This window comes from Pseudophryne corroboree, unplaced genomic scaffold, assembly GCF_028390025.1.
Source record: "Pseudophryne corroboree isolate aPseCor3 unplaced genomic scaffold, aPseCor3.hap2 scaffold_207, whole genome shotgun sequence".
In the NCBI taxonomy this organism is placed as follows: Eukaryota; Metazoa; Chordata; class Amphibia; order Anura; family Myobatrachidae; genus Pseudophryne; species Pseudophryne corroboree.
In genome coordinates, this window is record NW_026968711.1 from 629140 (window position 1) to 642980 (window position 13841).

The window sequence follows — 13841 nt, forward strand, 5'->3', positions numbered from 1 at the left end:
TGATGTGAAGACAAGTCTCCTGACTTGACCAAAGACCTTGGAAATTTCTTCCCTGTGTGGCTGCTCCCCAACCTCGGAGGCTCGCGTTCGTGGTCACCAGGATCCAGTCCTGAATGCCGAACCTGCGGCCCTCTAGAAGGTGAGCACTCTGCAGCCACCACAGGAGAGATACCCTGGCCCTAGGGGACAGGGTGATCAACTGATGAATCTGTAGATGTGACCCGGACCACTTGTCCAGTAGGTCCCATTGCAAGATCCTCGCATGGAACCTGCCGAAGGGAATGGCCTCGTATGATGCCACCATCATTCCCAGGACTCGAGTGCAGTGATGCACTGACACCTGTTTTGGTTTCAATAGGTTCCTGACCAGAGTCATGAGTTCCTGGGCCTTTTCTATCGGAAGATAAACCCTTTTCTGGTCCGTATCCAGAATAATGCCCAAGCAAAGTCAGACGAGTCGTAGGAACCAACTGCGACTTCGGGATATTGAGAATCCAGCCGTTTTGCTGTAACACCTTCAATGAAAGTTATACGCTGTTCAGCAACTGCTCTCTTGATCTCGCTTTTATGAGGAGATCGTTCAAGTACGGGATAATTGTGACACCTTGCTTTCGCAGGAGCACCATAATTTCCGTCATTACCTTGGTGAAAATTCTCGGAGAAAATTCTGGAGAGACCAAACGGCAACGTCTGAAATTGGTAATGACAATACTGTACCGCAAATCTTAGGTACGCCTGATGAGGTGGATAAATGAGTACATGAAGGTATGCATCCTTTATGTCCAGAGATATCATAAAATCCCCCCCTTCTAGGCTGGCGATGACCGCTCTTAGCGATTCCATCTTGAACTTGAACCTTTTCAAGTATAGGTTCAGGGATTTTAAATTTAATATGGGTCTGACCAAACCGTCCGGTTTTGGGACTACAAACAGGGTCGAATAATTTCCCTTTCCTTGTTGAAGCAGGGGAACCTTGACCACCACCTGTTGAAGATACAATTTGTGAATTGCATTTAACACTATCTCCCTTTCCTGGGGAGAAGATGGTAGGGCCGATTTGAAAAACCGGCGAGGAGGCACCTCTTCGAATTTCAGCTTGTAACCCTGAGAAACAATTTCTATTGCCTAGGGATCCACCTGCGAATGAACCCAGATGTGGCTGAAAACACGAAGACGTGCCCCCAACTGGGCGGACTCCTTTAGCGGAGCCCCAGCGTCATGCGGTGGATTTTGTAGAGGCCGGGGAGGACTTCTGTTCCTGGGAACTAGCTGTGTTGTGCAGCTTCTTCCCTCTGCCCTTACCTCTGGCAAGAAAGGACGCACCTCGTACTTTCTTGTTTCTCTGTGATCGAAAGGACTGCATTTGATAATGTGGTGCTTTCTTAGGCTGTGAGGGAATATAAGGCAAAAAATTTGATTTACCAGCTGTAGCTGTGGAGACAAGGTCCGAGAGACCTTCCCCAAACAATTCCTCACACCTGTAAGGTAAAACCTCCATATGCCTTTTTGAGTCGGCATCACCTGTCCATTGCCGGGTCCATAGGACTCGTCTAGCAGAAATCGACATAGCGTTTATTCTAGAACCCAGTAGACTAATGTCACTTTGAGCATCTCTCATATATAGGACAGCATCTTTTATATGCCCTATGGTCAATAACATAGCATCCTTATCTAGGGTCTCAATCTCTGCTGATAAGGTATCTGTCCATGCTGCCACCGCGCTACAACCTCGGCCGACGCAATTGCCGGTCTGAGTAAGGTACCAGAATGTGTGTAAATGGACTTTAGGGTAACCTCCTGCTTGCGGTCAGCAGGGTCCCTGATGGTAGCCGTATCCTGGGATGGCAGCGCTACCTTTTTGGATAAGCGTGTCAATGCTTTATCCACCCTAGGGGAGGATTCCCACCGTATCCTGTCCATTGGCGGGAAAGGATACGCCATAAGAATCCTTTTGGGAATCTGCAGCTTTTTGTCTGGAGATTCCCAAGCTTTTTCACATAATTCGTTCAACTCATGTGAGGGGGGAAAGGTTATCTCAGGTTTCTTTCCCTTATACATGTGTACCCTCGTGTCAGGGACAGGGGACTCTGTGATGTGCAAAACATCTTTTATTGCAATAATCATATATCGAATACATTTAGCCAATTTTGGTTGTAACTTTGCATCATCGTAGTCGACACTGGAGTCAGAATCTGTGTCGGTATCTGTGTCAACTATTTGGGATAGTGGGCGCTTTTGAGACCCCGAAGGTCCCTGCGACATAGGGACAGGCATGGGTTGACTCCCTGACTGTTCCCTAGCTTCAGCTTTGTCTAATCTCTTGTGTAATAAGTTTACATTAGCACTTAAAACATTCCACATATCCATCCAGTCAGGTGTCGGCGTTGTCGATGGAGACACCACATTAATTTGCTCCTGCTCCTCTCTAGGAGAGCCTTCTACCTCAGACATGTCGACACACGTGTACCGACACACCATACACTCAGGGAATCCTCTTATCTGAGGACAGTTCCCCAACAAGGCCCTTTGGAGAGACAGAGAGAGAAAGTATGCCAGCACACACCCCAGCGCTATATGACCCAGGAAAAAAACACAATCATTTTATGTTTACCCAGTAGCGCTGTATTTCCATATATATATGCGCCTAATTATGTGCCCCCTCTTCTTTAAGACCCTCTTTCTACCGTGGTATAAGCAGGGGAGAGTCCATGGAGCTTCCCCTCAGCGGTGCTGTGGAGAAAATGGCGCTGGGGAGTGCTGAGGGAGAAGCCCCACCCCCTCAGCGACGGGCTTCTGTCCCGCTCAAATAGCCCCCCCCATAAAAAAATGGCGGGGGCTCTTATATATATATACAGTGCCTAGCTGCATATATATTTATTTTGCCAAAGAGAGGTCTATATTGCTGCCCAGGGCGTCCCCCCTGCGCCCTTCACCCTTACACTGACTGCCGTGTGTGAGGTGTATGGGAGCAATGGAGCACAGCTTTACTGCTGTGCGTTACCTCAGTGAAGATCATGAAGTCTTCCGCCGCCTCTGAAGTCTTCTTTTCTTCTCATACTCACCCGGCTTCTATCTTCCGGCTCTGCGAGGGGGACGGCGGCGCGGCTCTGGGACGGACGGCGAGGGTGAGACCTGCGTACCGATCCCTCTGGAGCTAATGCTGTACAGTAGCCTAAGAAGCAGAGCCTATCAACTCACAGAAGTAGGTGTGCATCTCTCCCCTCCGCCCCTCGATGCAGGGAGTCTGTTGCCAGCAGGCTCCCTGAAAATAAAAAAATCTAACAAATATACTTTCTGTCAGGAAACTCAGGAGAGCTCCCTGAAAAGCACCCAGTCTCCTCTGGGCACAGTAGTAAACTGAGGTCTGGAGGAGGGGCATAGAGGGAGGAGCCAGTGCACACCCAGATCTAAAGTCTTTCTTAAAGTGCCCATGTCTCCTGCGGAGCCCGTCTATCCCCCATGGTCCTTACGGAGTCCCCAGCATCCTCTAGGACGTAAGAGAAAAATTATGCTGGCAGAAAAATCCAATTGAGTGATTAAACAGCTCCAGAGCTGCTCTGTAAGGCAAGTAAAAGGGTGTGGGCCCTGCAGCACTACCTGTAGTTTGCATTGTGCATTGGAAGCCTAGTTTGCTGTCTGTTTCCACTTCTTTTTTCTTGATCCCCTCCCGTCTATACCCTTGTGCACTATCCTGACTTCTCCTCCCGTCTGCTTACTTTGTGCCTTCCAATGCACAATGCAAACTACAGGTAGTGCTGCAGGGCCCACACCCTTTTACTTGCCTTACAGAGCAGCTCTTGAGCTGTTACAGTGCCCAGCTGCTGCAAGAAATCAGCGTGAATGCTTCAGGGGCTGGGGCATGGCCAACATGAGCCCCACACCGAAGGAGGGTGGGGGTGTTTAATGCGAACTAGGGGTCTTGCACAATGCGAACTACAGGTAGTGCTGCAGGGCCCACACCCTTTTACTTGCCTTACAGAGCAGCTCTGGAGCTGTTACAGTGCCCAGCTGCTGCAAGAAATCAGCTTGAATCCTTCAGGGGCTGGGGCATAGCCAACATGAGCCCCACACCGACAGAGGGTGGAGGTGTTTAATGCGAACTAGGGGTCATCCAAGTGCCGCAAAAGGCCGCCATGCCCTGCACGCCCCTTTTCTCTTTTCATATGCAGACGAGGGTTGAAGCCAACTTTGACCCACTGCTTGGATGACATCGCCATATGCAAATCCATCTGCTGCAGGCCTTCCCCCAGGAATGCTTGCACTAGTTGTTGCATTTGGTTTGTTGTTTGGGGGTGCTTCAGTATTAGGCAGCCTTCTGCCCTCCCATGTTCATCTGAAAATATGTGTTCTCCCTGCAGTTGTTGTCCCCAGATGAGAGTTCCCTTGTGCTGCCTCAGTTGAATCTCCTTTACTTGACAGAGATGTGCCTGAGCAGCGGCCCTCCCCAGCCCTATCCCAAATCATACTTATTTTGCATAGGAGATACCATGGTCATGAAGACTGTTCTCCCAGGGTGCGGTTCATTCATTGCATTCTGGGTATGCTGACCCCTGTGATTTCCCCAAATGTGGGAAACTCGACTGCATTATTTAATGCGAACTAGGGGTCATCCAAGCACCGCAAAAGGCCGCCATGCCCTGCATACCCCTTTTCTCTTTTCATAAGCAGACGAGGTTTGAAGCCAACCTTGACCCACTGCTTGGATGACATCACTTGCTGCCTTTCCAATGAAGCAAGTTTAATTTAATAATAGGTGAAAAACCATCCCTACAAAGGTGTTAATAAGATACTTGGCTTTGTGGACACTTTTCAGAGCACAAATTTGTTAGCATAAAAATAAAGCCAGAAAATGAAGAGCTGTTTAATCACTCAATTGGATTTTTCTGCCAGCATATTTCTTTTTCTCTGCAACCCACTGCTAAATTGTGCTTCGTGGCTGTTTTTTTTATAAAATCACTTAATCAAATCTAACTCTGATTACATCAGAGAAGGCCAGGTACCCTACACCATAACAGGGGTTTTCGAAATTTTGACTTGTCTACTTAAAGATCACCAAAATCTGATAACAAGGTCAATTACGTCCCTAGGTGGGATTGAACCACCAACCTTTTGGTTAACAACTGAACACGCTAACTGTTTGTGCCTCAGAGACACTTTGCGAAAGTACATACTGACAAAGGCTAATAAGCATTCATCTAGAACGTTTCCTAGAAAAACTTTAAAAAGTCAATAATCTGGAGAGTTTTTGTAAGATGTTTCTTCCATCAACCAATGAAGAAACACATTGGTACTTTCCCATGATGAGTGAGTGCTTCAGGATCTCTTGCACTTACATGTGCAGCAGAGTACTGTAATGGAAGCATGCTGGGTCCATAACCCAGAGGTAGGCAGATTGAAACTATCCTCTGCTATATGCATTGTTTTTTGTTAATTAAAGTAATCCAAAACTGGGATTGATATTTTTGCTCTTTTATTTTTACTTAAAGTACAATAACTTTTACCATTTTAATTTGTTTTAATAGTATATTGACAGTATTGTTTTCTTTCAAAAATCCACTTAATTTTCTTTACCCTATTATTAAAATGGTAATTGACAAAAACAAACTACATTGTCACCAGAAGAGCAGTACAAAATATACAAGTGATATATTAAAATCATCTTTCCAGCTTTAATTTCAATGATGCCTTGGTGCAACAATTTTGTGAGAAACATCTTCACCCATAAAGAAAGATTTTCTTAATTCCTTACCTGTGTGCTGATTAGATATCACCTTGTTTTCACATTAAACAGACTTCCCCATGAGGAAGCAGCAAGGATGCAGTGACGTTTATGTTTCCTGGTGTCAACCTGTATTATTTCAGTAGACATTGAAATGAGGATGCATCTTGCTTCCTTTCCAATGAAGCAAGTTTAATTCAGTAATAGGTGGATAATCATTCCTACAAAGGTGTTAATCAGAGACTTGGCTTTGTGGACACTTTTCAGAGAGCAAATTTGTTAGCATAAACATAAAATCAGAAAATGAAGAGCTGTTTAATCACTCAATTGGACTTTTCTGCCAGCATAATTTTTTTTCTCTGCAACCCACTGCTAAATTGTGCTTCCTAGCTGTTTTTTATAAAATCACTTAATCAAATCTAACTCTGATTACATCAGAGAAGGCCGGGTACCCTACACCATAAGAGGGGGTTTGAAATTTTGACTTGTCTACTTAAAGATCACCAAAATCTGATAACAAGGTCAATTACGTCCCTGGGTGGGATTGAATCACCAACCTTTAGGTTAATAGCCATACACACTGACTGATTGCGCCACAGCGACACTTTGCAAAAGTACATACTGACAAAGGCTAATAAGCATTCATCTAGAACGTTTCCTAGAAAAACTTTAAAAAGTCAATAATCTGGAGAATTTTTGTAAGAAACACATTGGTACTTTCCCATGATGAGTGAGTGCTTCAGGATCTCTTGCACTTACATGGGCTATTAACCAAAAGGTTCCCACCCAGTGATGTAATTGACCTTGTGATCAGATTTTGGTGATCTTTAAGTAGACAAGTCAAAATTTCAAACCCCCTCTTATGGTGTAGGGTACCTGGCCTTCTCTGACGTAATCAGAGTTAGATTTAATTAAGGTGCGCAAGGACATAGAAGGGAGCGGTTTAAGAAAAGAGAAGTGGAAACAGACAGCAAACTAGGCTGGAGAGAGACCTGAGACAAAGAGATCTGAATTATACGAGAGCCGACCAGGGGAAACACAAATTATGCAGTCAAGTTTCCCACATTTGGGGAAATCGCAGGAGCAGCACACCCAGAGTGCAATGGGTGAGCCTTGCCCTGGGAGAAGCACCTTCATGATCATAGTATCTCACCTGGCAGGTAAGTAGGAGTTGGGCTAGTGCTGGGGAGGGTCGCTGCTCGGGTACGCCCCTGTCAAGTGAAGGAGATCCAACTGAGGCAGCACAAGGGAACTCTCGAAAGAACAACAAGGCTAGAGGAAGATCTGAGACAAAGAAATCTGACTTTTACCAGAGCTGACCAGAGGAAAGCACAAACACAGTCCCCCACTACCACCAGGAAACATTAACGCCACTGCATCCTTGCTGCTTTCTCATGTGGAAGTCTATTTAATGTGAAAACAAGGTGCTATCTAATTAGCACACAGAAAAGAAAATTAAGTGAATTTTTGAAAGAAAACAATACTGTCAATATACTATTAAAACAAATTAAAATGGTAAAAGTTATTGTACTTTAAGTAAAAATAAAAGAGCAAAAATATCAATCCCAGTTTTGGATTACTTTAATTAACAAAAAAAAATGCATATAGCAGAGGATAGTTTCAATCTGCCTACCTCTGGGTTATGGACCCAGCATGCTTCCATTACAGTACTCTGCTGCACATGTAAGTGCAAGAGGTCCTGAAGCACTCACTTATCATGGGAAAGTACCAATGTGTTTCTTCATTGGTTGATGGAAGAAACATCTTACAAAAACTCTCCACATTATTGACTTTTTAAAATGTTTCTAGGAAGCGTTCTAGATGAATGCTTATTAGCCTTTGTCAGTATGTACTTTTGCAAAGTGTCGCTGTGGCGCAATCAGTTAGTGTGTATGGTTATTAACCAAAAGGTTGGTGGTTCAATCCCACCCAGGGACGTAATTGACCTTGTTATCAGATTTTGGTGATCTTTAAGTAGACAAGTCAAAATTTCAAACCCCCTGTTATGGTGTAGGGTACCTGGCCTTCTCTGATGTAATCAGAGTTAGATTTGATTCAGTGATTTTATAAAAACAGCTAGGAAGCACAATTTAGCAGTGGGTTGCAGAGAAAAAGAAATATGCTGGCAAAAAAATCCAATTGAGTGATTAAACAGCTCTTCATTTTCTGGCTTTATTTTTATGCTAACAAATTTGTTCTCTGAAAAGTGTCCACAAAGCCAAGTCTCTGATTAACACCTTTGTAGGGATGGTTTTTCACCTATTACTAAATTAAACTTGCTTCATTGGAAAGGCAGCAAGATGCATCCTCATTTCAATGTCTACTGAAATAATACAGGTTGACACCAGGAAACATTAACGCCACTGCATCCTTGCTGCTTTCGCATGTTGAAGTCTGTTTAATGTGAAAACAAGGTGATATCTAATTAGCACACAGGTAAGGAATTAAGAAAATCTTTATTCAAGGGTGAAGGTGTTTCTCACAAAATCGTTACCCCAATGCATCATTGAAATTCAAGCTGGAAAGATGATTTTAATATATCACTTGTACATTTTGTATTGCTCTTCTGGTGACAATGTAGTTTGTTTTTGTCAATTACCATTTTAATAATAGGGTAAAGAAAATTAAGTGGATTTTTGAAAGAAAACAATACTGTCAATATACTATTAAAACAAATTAAAAAGGTAAAAGTTATTGCACTTTAAGTAAAAATAAAAGAGCAAAAATATCAATCCCAGTTTTGGATTACTTTAATTAACAAAAAAAAATGCATATAGCAGAGGATAGTTTCAATCTGCCTACCTCTGGGTTATGGGCCCAGCATTATTCCATTGCAGTACTCTGCTGCACATGTAAGTGCAAGAGATCCTGAAGCACTCACTCATCATGGGAAAGTACCAATGTGTTTCTTCGTTGGTTGATGGAAGAAACATCTTACAAAAACTCTCCAGATTATTGACTTTTTAAAGTTTTTCTAGGAAACGTTCTAGATGAATGCTTATTAGCCTTTGTCAGTATGTACGTTTGTAAAGTGTCTCTGTGGCGCAATCTGTTGGTGTGTTTGGTTATTAATCACAGGGTTGGTGGTTCAATCCCACGCAGGGATGTAATTGACCTTGTTATCAGATTTTGGTGATCTTTAAGTAGACAAGTCAAAATTTCAAACCCCCTTCTTATGGTGTAGGGTACCTGGCCTACTCTGATGTAATCAGAGTTAGATTTGAATCAGTGATTTTATAAAAAAAACAGCTAGGAAGCACAATTTAGCAGTGGGTTGCAGAGAAAAAGAAATATGCTGGCAGAAAAATCCAATTGAGTGATTAAACAGCTCTTCATTTTCTGGCTTTATTTTTATGCTAACGAATTTGTTCTCTGAAAAGTGTCCACAAAGCCAAGTATCTGATTAACATATTTGTAGGGATGGTTTTTCACCTATTACTAAATTAAACTTGCTTCATTGGAAAGGCAGCAAGATGCATCCTCATTTCAATATCTACTGAAATAATACAGGTTGACACCAGGAAACATTAACGCCACTGCATCCTTGCTGCTTTCTCATGTGGAAGTCTGTTTAATTTGAAAACAAGGTGATATCTAATTAGCACACAGGTAAGGAATTAAGAAAATCTTTATTTAAGGGTGAAGATGTTTCTCACAAAATCGTTGCCCCAATGCATCATTGAAATTCAAGCTGGAAAGATGATTTTAATATATCACTTGTACATTTTGTATTGCTCTTCTGGTGACAATGTAGTTTGTTTTTGTCAATTACCATTTTAATAATCGGGTAAAGAAAATTAATAGGATTTTTGAAAGAAAACAATACTGTCAATATACTATTAAAACAAATTAAAATGGTAAAAGTTATTGTACTTTAAGTAAAAATAAAAGCTAAAATATCAATCCCAGTTTTGGATTACTTTAATGAACAAAAAAAAAATGCATATAGCAAAGGATAGTTTCAATCTGCCTACCTCTGGGTTATGGGCCCAGCATGCTTCCATTGCAGTACTCTGCTGCACATGTAAGTGCAAGAGATCCTGAAGCACTCACTCATCATGCGAAAGTACCAATGTGTTTCTTCATTGGTTGCTGGAAGAAACATCTTACAAAAACTCTCCAGATTATTGACTTTTTAAAGTTTTTCTAGGAAACGTTCTAGATGAATGCTTATTAGTCTTTGTCAGTATGTACTTTTCGCAAAGTGTCTCTGTGGCGCAATCGGTTAGTGTGTTCAGCTATTAATCAAAAGGTTGGTGGTTCAATCCCATCCAGGGACGTAATTGACCTTGTGATCAGATTTTGGTAATATTTAAGTAGACAAGTCAAAATTGCAAACCCCCTCTTATGGTGTAGGGTACCTGGCCTTCTCTGATGTAATCAGAGTTAGATTTGATTAAGTGATTTTATAAAAAAACAGCTAGGAAGCACAATTTAGCAGTGGGTTGCAGAGAAAAAGAAAAATGCTGGCAGAAAAATCCAATTAAGTGATTAAACAGCTCTTCATTTTCTGGCTTTATTTTTATGATTACAAATTTGTTCTCTGAAAAGTGTCCACAAAGCCAAGTATCTGATTAACATCTTTGTAGGGATGGTTTTTCACCTATTACTAAATTAAACTTGCTTCATTGGAAAGGCAGCAAGATGCATCCTCATTTCAATATCTACGGAAATAATACAGGTTGACACCAGGAAACATTAACGCCACTGCATCTTTGCTGTTTTCTCATGTGGAAGTCTGTTTAATGTGAAAACAAGGTGATATCTAATTAGCACACAGGTAAGGAATTAAGAAAATCTTTATTTAAGGGTGAAGATGTTTCTCACAAAATCGTTGCCCCAATGCATCATTGAAATTCAAGCTGGAAAGATGATTTTAATATATCACTTGTACATTTTGTATTGCTCTTCTGGTGACAATGTAGTTTGTTTTTGTCAATTACCATTTTAATAATCGGGTAAAGAAAATTAAGTGGATTTTTGAAAGAAAACAATACTGTCAATATACTCTTAAAACAAATTAAAATGGTAAAAGTTATTGTACTTTAAGTAAAAATAAAAGAGCAAAAATATCAATCCCAGTTTTGGATTACTTTAATTAACAAAAAAAAATGCATATAGCAGAGGATAGTTTCAATCTGCCTACCTCTGGGTTATGGACCCAGCATGCTTCCATTACAGTACTCTGCTGCACATGTAAGTGCAAGAGGTCCTGAAGCACTCACTTATCATGGGAAAGTACCAATGTGTTTCTTCATTGGTTGATGGAAGAAACATCTTACAAAAACTCTCCACATTATTGACTTTTTAAAATGTTTCTAGGAATCGTTCTAGATGAATGCTTATTAGCCTTTGTCAGTATGTACTTTTGCAAAGTGTAGCTGTGGCGCAATCAGTTAGTGTGTAAGGCTATTAACCAAAAGGTTGGTTGTTCAATCCCACCCAGGGACTTAATTGACCTTGTTATCAGATTTTGGTGATCTTTAAGTAGACAAGTCAAAATTTCAAACCCCCTGTTATGGTGTAGGGTACCTGGCCTTCTCTGATGTAATCAGAGTTAGATTTGATTCAGTGATTTTATAAAAACAGCTAGGAAGCACAATTTGGCAGTGGGTTGCAGAGAAAAAGAAATATGCTGGCAGAAAAATCCAATTGAGTGATTAAACAGCTCTTCATTTTCTGGCTTTATTTTTATACTAACTAATTTGTTCTCTGAAAAGTGTCCACAAAGCCAAGTATCTGATTAACATATTTGTAGGGATGGTTTTTCACCTATTACTAAATTAAACTTGCTTCATTGGAAAGGCAGCAAGATGCATCCTCATTTCAATATCTACTGAAATAATACAGGTTGATACCAGGAAACATTAACGCCACTGCATCCTTGCTGCTTTCTCATGTGGAAGTCTGTTTAATGTGAAAACAAGGTGATATCTAATTAGCACACAGGTAAGGAATTAAGAAAATCTTTATTTAAGGGTGAAGATGTTTCTCACAAAATCGTTGCCCCAATGCATCATTGAAATTCAAGCTGGAAAGATGATTTTAATATATCACTTGTACATTTTGTATTGCTCTTATGGTGACAATGTAGTTTGTTTTTGTCAATTACCATTTTAATAATAGGGTAAAGAAAATTAAGTGGATTTTTGAAAGAAAACAATACTGTCAATATACTATTAAAACAAATTAAAATGGTAAAAGTTATTGTACTTTAAGTAAAAATAAAAGCTAAAATATCAATCCCAGTTTTGGATTACTTTAATGAACAAAAAAAAAATTCATATAGCAAAGGATAGTTTCAATCTGCCTACCTCTGGGTTATGGGCCCAGCATGCTTCCATTGCAGTACTCTGCTGCACATGTAAGTGCAAGAGATCCTGAAGCACTCACTCATCATGCGAAAGTACCAATGTGTTTCTTCATTGGTTGCTGGAAGAAACATCTTACAAAAACTCTCCAGATTATTGACTTTTTAAAGTTTTTCTAGGAAACGTTCTAGATGAATGCTTATTAGTCTTTGTCAGTATGTGCTTTTTGCAAAGTGTCGCTGTGGCGCAATCAGTTAGTGTGTAAGGCTGTTAACCAAAAGGTTGGTGGTTCAATCCCACCCAGGGACTTAATTGACCTTGTTATCAGATTTTGGTGATATTTAAGTAGACAAGTCAAAATTGCAAACCCCCTCTTATGGTATAGGGTACCTGGCCTTCTCTGATGTAATCAGAGTTAGATTTGATTAAGTGATTTTATAAAAAAACAGCTAGGAAGCACAATTTAGCAGTGGGTTGCAGAGAAAAAGAAAAATGCTGGCAGAAAAATCCAATTGAGTTATTAAACAGCTCTTCATTTTCTGGCTTTATTTTTATGATTACAAATTTGTTCTCTGAAAAGTGTCCACAAAGCCAAGTATCTGATTAACATCTTTGTAGGGATGGTTTTTCACCTATTACTAAATTAAACTTGCTTCATTGGAAAGGCAGCAAGATGCATCCTCATTTCAATATCTACGGAAATAATACAGGTTGACACCAGGAAACATTAACGCCACTGCATCTTTGCTGTTTTCTCATGTGGAAGTCTGTTTAATGTGAAAACAAGGTGATATCTAATTAGCACACAGGTAAGGAATTAAGAAAATCTTTATTTAAGGGTGAAGATGTTTCTCACAAAATCGTTGCCCCAATGCATCATTGAAATTCAAGCTGGAAAGATGATTTTAATATATCACTTGTACATTTTGTATTGCTCTTCTGGTGACAATGTAGTTTGTTTTTGTCAATTACCATTTTAATAATCGGGTAAAGAAAATTAATTGGATTTTTGAAAGAAAACAATACTGTCAATATACTATTAAAACAAATTAAAATGGTAAAAGTTATTGTACTTTAAGTAAAAATAAAAGAGCAAAAATATCAATCCCAGTTTTGGATTACTTTAATTAACAAAAAAAAATGCATATAGCAGAGGATAGTTTCAATCTGCCTACCTCTGGGTTATGGACCCAGCATGCTTCCATTACAGTACTCTGCTGCACATGTAAGTGCAAAAGATCCTGAAGCACTCACTCATCATGGGAAAGTACCAATGTGTTTCTTCATTGGTTGATGGAAGAAACATCTTACAAAAACTCTCCACATTATTGACTTTTTAAAATGTTTCTAGGAATCGTTCTAGATGAATGCTTATTAGCCTTTGTCAGTATGTACTTCTGCAAAGTGTCGCTGTGGCGCAATCAGTTAGTGTGTAAGGCTGTTAACCAAAAGGTTGGTGGTTCAATCCCACCCAGGGACTTAATTGACCTTGTTATCAGATTTTGGTGATCTTTAAGTAGACAAGTCAAAATTTCAAACCCCCTGTTATGGTGTAGGGTACCTGGCCTTCTCTGATGTAATCAGAGTTAGATTTGATTCAGTGATTTTATAAAAACAGCTAGGAAGCACAATTTAGCAGTGGGTTGCAGAGAAAAAGAAATATGCTGGCAGAAAAATCCAATTGAGTGATTAAACAGCTCTTCATTTTCTGGCTTTATTTTTATGCTAACTAATTTGTTCTCTGAAAAGTGTCCACAAAGCCAAGTATCTGATTAACATATTTGTAGGGATGGTTTTTCACCTATTACTAA

General features: G+C 40.4%; 1 non-coding gene and 1 pseudogene across 1 annotated transcript; one reads left to right on the plus strand and one right to left on the minus strand.

Annotated features, from left to right (window-relative positions):
- Positions 1-4462: 4462 nt before the first annotated feature.
- LOC135005993 (U1 spliceosomal RNA) lies at positions 4463-4641 on the plus strand (annotated as a pseudogene).
- Positions 4642-6724: 2083 nt separating this feature from the next.
- LOC135005805 (U1 spliceosomal RNA) lies at positions 6725-6887 on the minus strand. The gene has a single exon (XR_010206329.1). It is a non-coding gene; the product is annotated as a U1 spliceosomal RNA (small nuclear RNA).
- Positions 6888-13841: the final 6954 nt, after the last annotated feature.